Below are 5,215 nucleotides of genomic sequence, written 5' to 3'. Positions count from 1 at the left end.
GCCGGTCTGTATGTGGGATCCGAACCCTCGGCGGGAGCGCCTCCACGCTCCCAAGTGGTGCACTGTAGCAGTGCGCCACCGGGCCGGCCCGCAACTTAAATTTTTAAAGAGATGGACTGAATTGCCCAGGAGAAATTTCTGCTTTATATACTCATGAATCTCACCTTGGCTGAAAAGTTCAATACATTCTAAAACTATTCCATCACTGTCCAATGAGATCTGATTTTTCTTTTTTTTTTGACCGGTAGGGGGATCGCAACGCTCGGCTCGGTGTGGTCTGCACCACGCTCAGCCAGTGAGTACACCAGCCATCCCTATATAGGATCAGAACCCACGGCCTCAGCGCCACCTGCTCTGGACTCTCCCAAGTGAGCCATGGGGCCGGCCCTGATTTTTCTTTTTTAATTTAAAGCTTTAAAAAATTAAGATGGTGAGGCACTGGCAAATGAAGGGACAGAAAATTTACTATATCATACAAAAGGACTTCAAAAAGTTCAAAGAAAAATGGAATTAAATGATAAAAATAAAAAATATAAACTCTATTTCTCAACATAAGCTCCATCAAGTTCAAGACACTTTTGTAAGCCATGATTCCAGCCATTTACTCCATCCCTAATGAACTGACAGTCCTGGGAGTTTAACTATGTCAATGCAGTCTTTTTTACATTATTAACCAAAAAAAAAAAAAAAAAAATGGGTGCCCTATATACAAGGTTAGGAAACCAAAAGAAGTCAGAAGGAGCCAAATCAGGACTGTAAGGTGGATGCTTAATGATTTCCCATCAAAACTCTCGCAAAACTGCTCTCGTCTGATGACCAGGAATGAGCATTGCCATGGTGGAGGAAGACTCTCTAGTGAAGTTTTCTTGGTGAAGATTTTTCTGCTAAAGCTTTGTTTAACTTTCTCAAAACACTCTCATAATAAGCAGATGTTTTTGTTCTTTGGCTCTCCAGAAAGTCAACAAGCAAAATACCTTGAGCATCCCCCCAAAACTGTTGCCAGGACCTTTGCTCTTGATCTTTTGTTTTTGTTTTGACTAGAGCACTTCCACCTCTTGGTAGCCACTGCTTTGACTGAGATTTGTCTTCAGCATCATACTGGTAAAGCCATGTTTCATCTCCTGTTACAATTCTTTGAAGAAACACATCAGAATCTTGACCCCATTTGTTCATAATTTCCATTGAAAGCTCTATTCTTGTCTGCAGCTGATCTGGGTACAAGTTTTGGTACCCACCAAGCAGAAAGTTTGCTCAACTCAAAATTTTCAGTCAGAATTATATAAGCTGAACCAACTGAGATGTCTATGGTTTTGGCTATTATTTCTGCTGTTAATAGCAGATCTTCTTCAATTAGGGCACAAACAAGATTAATTATTTCCTTGGAAATTGATGTGGAGGGTCTCCTGCTGCAGGCTTCATCTTCAACACACTACCATCCCTTCTTAAAACGAGTTATCCATTTGTAAACTGCTGATTTCTCTGGGGCATCGTCACCACAAACTTTTCATAAAGCATTAACGATTTCACCATTCTTCCAGCCAAGCTACACCCAAAATTTTGTGTTTATTCTTGCTTAAATTTTAGCAGAATTCATGTTGCTCTGAAAGGGGCTCTTTTCAAACTGATGTCTTATCCTTCTTAGTGCCTCACACTAGATCCTGTTCAGACATGTTGTAGCAAGTTAGTATGATTTTGGTCCAAAAAATTTTTGCAATCCATGCATAGTTTTTTCATAATACATATTTTCCATGAACTTTTTGAAGACCTCTAATATATTATAAAGATGGCATTCTAAGTAAGTAAAGAAAAAAATAGGATTGGGAAAACTGGCTATGCATTTTGGAAAAATAAAAGTTAAGACGATTTAGTAAACATTTGTTAATTTTATCTGTTCCACATCCCTTCTTGCCTTTAAGAAGATGCTTTCCCCCCACATTAATCATATAATTCTGCCAAGGCTGCAAACCAATTATCTTGCCAATTTGGGGTGAGCAACAGAGCACACCACTAGCTGGCCACAGTGACCGTCCCAGGACTGGCTACGTGGCCCAATCCGCTCAGCATCCTACTCCAATTTTTTCAATCTGGAGATGGAAAAAGGGTCTTTGATTTTTGTATTGGTGAACAGGAAGGGTGTAAATTAGGGGTTGTCTACTTTTACTCCCACAACATGGAGAAACTATCAATAACAGGAAACAATAAAGGCCATCACAGAGAAGAAGAGAAAATATGAGAGGAGAGAATTGAGAGAAAGACAGTGGTAATCCCATCTGGCTTCCTGGATCCAATAATGCACCTGAGGCTGTTGCCAACTCTGGACTTCCTAATTTTATGAGCCAATAATATTCACTTTTTTTCCTAAGCAAGTTTGATGAATTTCTGTCAAAACCAGTTAAGTTCTAAAAAGTCTAGTAGAGTATTTTAAGAATTTTGACTCCAAAATATGGCACTGATTAAATCAAGACAGAGTGGGGATACTGAGTGTCTTGCCATCCCAGGCTGGGCAGCTAGTCACCTTTGATGTGTGGTAGCAAAGCAGTTGGTTAGAATATCAATTTTCTCCTAGGTCTCAGATCATGAGTCTACCCATGACGGAGTTCTATGCCAAGAGGTTGCCCTGTGGTGGCTACTTCTTGGGACCATCTATAAAGTCCTATAATAAAGACTTTATAGACACGACTTGGTCTATGTTGGATTTCTTGAAAGCAGAAAGGGAATGGAACAGCACTTTTTAAAAGAAACCCCTCAATTTAGAGCCAACAATCCAATATTAGTTAGAGTCAATCCCTTGCCTTTAACTAAGTTTCTGGCAAATAAGGGAAAGGAGAAAATTCATTCCCAGGGGTAAGACCTGAAGGAGCAGAGAAAGGCAGTATGGCTGAGAATAGAGGTCCTTACTGAACACCCTCTGCCCAAAGGCCATATTCCTCCTATTAAAAAGGAGTGAATCACTGCAATGCAGCCTGGTGGAAGAATACAGATCTACCCCAGCCTCTGCAGCTAACTGTTAATGATGCCAGGAGGCAGAAACCTAGATAGACTCCATCACCTGAGGGTTAGGGCTATTGGCCTACTAAGCAGACAAACTGGGATTAAGAGGATTAACCTTCAGGAACCCTAACAAATTACTGAGCATTAGGAACTAGCTGTATGCCCAGAAATCTGTAAGGGATTGCTATTGCCAGAAAAAAACTCCAAACCTGCCAAATTAGGAAGTATGACTGTTCAATCCTGCATCAGTCCCCAGCAACCCATCCCCAATTGCAGCCAGCAGGAACTAGGATGCTAAAACAGAATGGCCTCCAGAAGGGGATCTTTTCATAAGCTTCTCACCTCTCATCCATAGCCATCTTCCCAGAAAACCAATGGCATCCAGATTTATCAAAGAACCCCCTCCACTATCGGGATAACGAGTGTTATAGGCAGTTAAATTCATAATTTGGCTCATGGATTGTGAGATCAAGATAAGCCACACTCAGACCTGTCAAAATCAATGCATAACACACAGAAATCCTAGATTTGGGTCTAGATAAAATTACAATTACCAGATGTAATTGTGGGAAAGAGGTTTTTGGAAAAGTTTTCAGTTGCAGGTGAGATCTTTGCATTATTTTCGGCAGAGGCATTTTTTAATTGTATGTATGAAAACAAATGTGAGTATACATGAATGTGCTGAGCTACCAAAGGGTGGAATTATGGATATTTACTGTATTCTATCTTTGCAGCATCCCTTTTTCTTTGGAAAACCACTCCTACCCCACTCCAATCATATACTTTTGCTGGAGGCATCAATCATAATACCGTGCCTGCCCTGGCCACAGGGGTGGGAACAATATGATGCAAGACAGTCCACTTAAATTCCTTCCTCAAGAACTTTTGATTTGCAGCAGGAGTAGGGCCCTTGCCTTTGGGCCACAGACCTTGGAAAGATATGAATACAAATTGCTGGTGCCATCTTCCCTGCCACTTGGAAAAAACCTGTCTATGTTAGAATGATGTTAACACACAAACATATGTAAATTCAAAAGGTGAGAGAAAGAGAGCAAGACAGAAAGAGTTTTAATATTTGGGGGTCCAGTTATGCCTGATGGTGGCTTGGACTTCCCAATTATATGAGCTAATTAAATTCTCTCTTCATTTAGCTAGTTTAAGCTAGTTTGGTCACTTGAAATTTTAAAAATACTAATTAAAACAGATCTCCACCTCATACCATATACAAAATTACATTCTAGATTGATTAAAAACAAAGTTATAGAAGTGTTAGGAGAAATTACTGTAAAATATATGTATATAAGACACAAAATCCATAGAAACCCTAAAGAAAAAGACTGATAAATTTAACTGTATATAAAATATAAACATTTCTGTATGACAACAGAGTTAAAAACAAGCAATTACTATATAAATATATGTATAAAATAAAGGATTCACAGTAAATTCAACAAAAAAAAGAAACTCAACCACATCAGTAAGCAGGGACATGCAACTTTTTAAATAAAAAAATTTTCACCACTGGCAATAATGTAAGAGGACTGATATTGAATTTAGGTGAAAGAACGGGGAAATAGATATGTACATAAACTATTGGTATAAATCCCTTTGGATGTACAATTAAGCAGTAGCCATCATTATTTTTAAAATGTACCTACCATTTGACCAGCAATTCCAATTACTGTTTCTGTAATGCCAGAAATACACGACAAGTACACAAAGATATATGTTGAGGATGTTAAAAAGCACCACTATTATAATAAAAAAAAACTGTTAACAGCCTAAATGTCCATTAATAGAGAAATAGCAAATGAATTATGTTTTATCCATATTGTGGAGTACCATGCAGCAGTTAAAAAAGTATAAATTCAATTTATAACATGAAAAGATTTCCTTTATGTGTTAGTGAAAAAAGCAAGATGTAGACCAAAACATGCAGAATGATCCCAATTATGTAAAAAAAAAAAAAAAAAAGAAAGAAAGAAAAACAACAAAAAACCCCCAAACCCCCCAAAACTTTGTAAACATACAGGGAGAAAGATCTTAAATGTTGCACACCAAACTGTTGATGGTGGTTACCTTTGGGGCAGGGGTATGAAAAGGGTCTTCTGTTTTTTTTCCTGTGTGCTTTTGTTAAACAATGAGTGCAAGTGCTACTTCTGCTTCAAAAAAAAAAAAAAAAAAAAAAAAAAAAAAAAAAAAAAAAAAAAAAAAAAAAAAAAAA

General features: G+C 38.0%; 1 protein-coding gene across 1 annotated transcript in view; it reads right to left on the bottom strand.

Moving 5' to 3' along the window:
- The window catches only part of BPTF (bromodomain PHD finger transcription factor), a 141,867-nt gene that overhangs the window by 63,585 nt on the left and 73,067 nt on the right, over window positions 1–5,215 (bottom strand). The window lies entirely within an intron of this gene.

This window comes from Galeopterus variegatus, unplaced genomic scaffold, assembly GCF_000696425.1.
Source record: "Galeopterus variegatus unplaced genomic scaffold, G_variegatus-3.0.2 Scaffold243, whole genome shotgun sequence".
NCBI classification, from domain to species: Eukaryota; Metazoa; Chordata; class Mammalia; order Dermoptera; family Cynocephalidae; genus Galeopterus; species Galeopterus variegatus.
The sequence above is the reverse complement of the archived record's forward strand: the minus strand, read 5'-3'. Positions and strand labels throughout refer to the sequence as shown.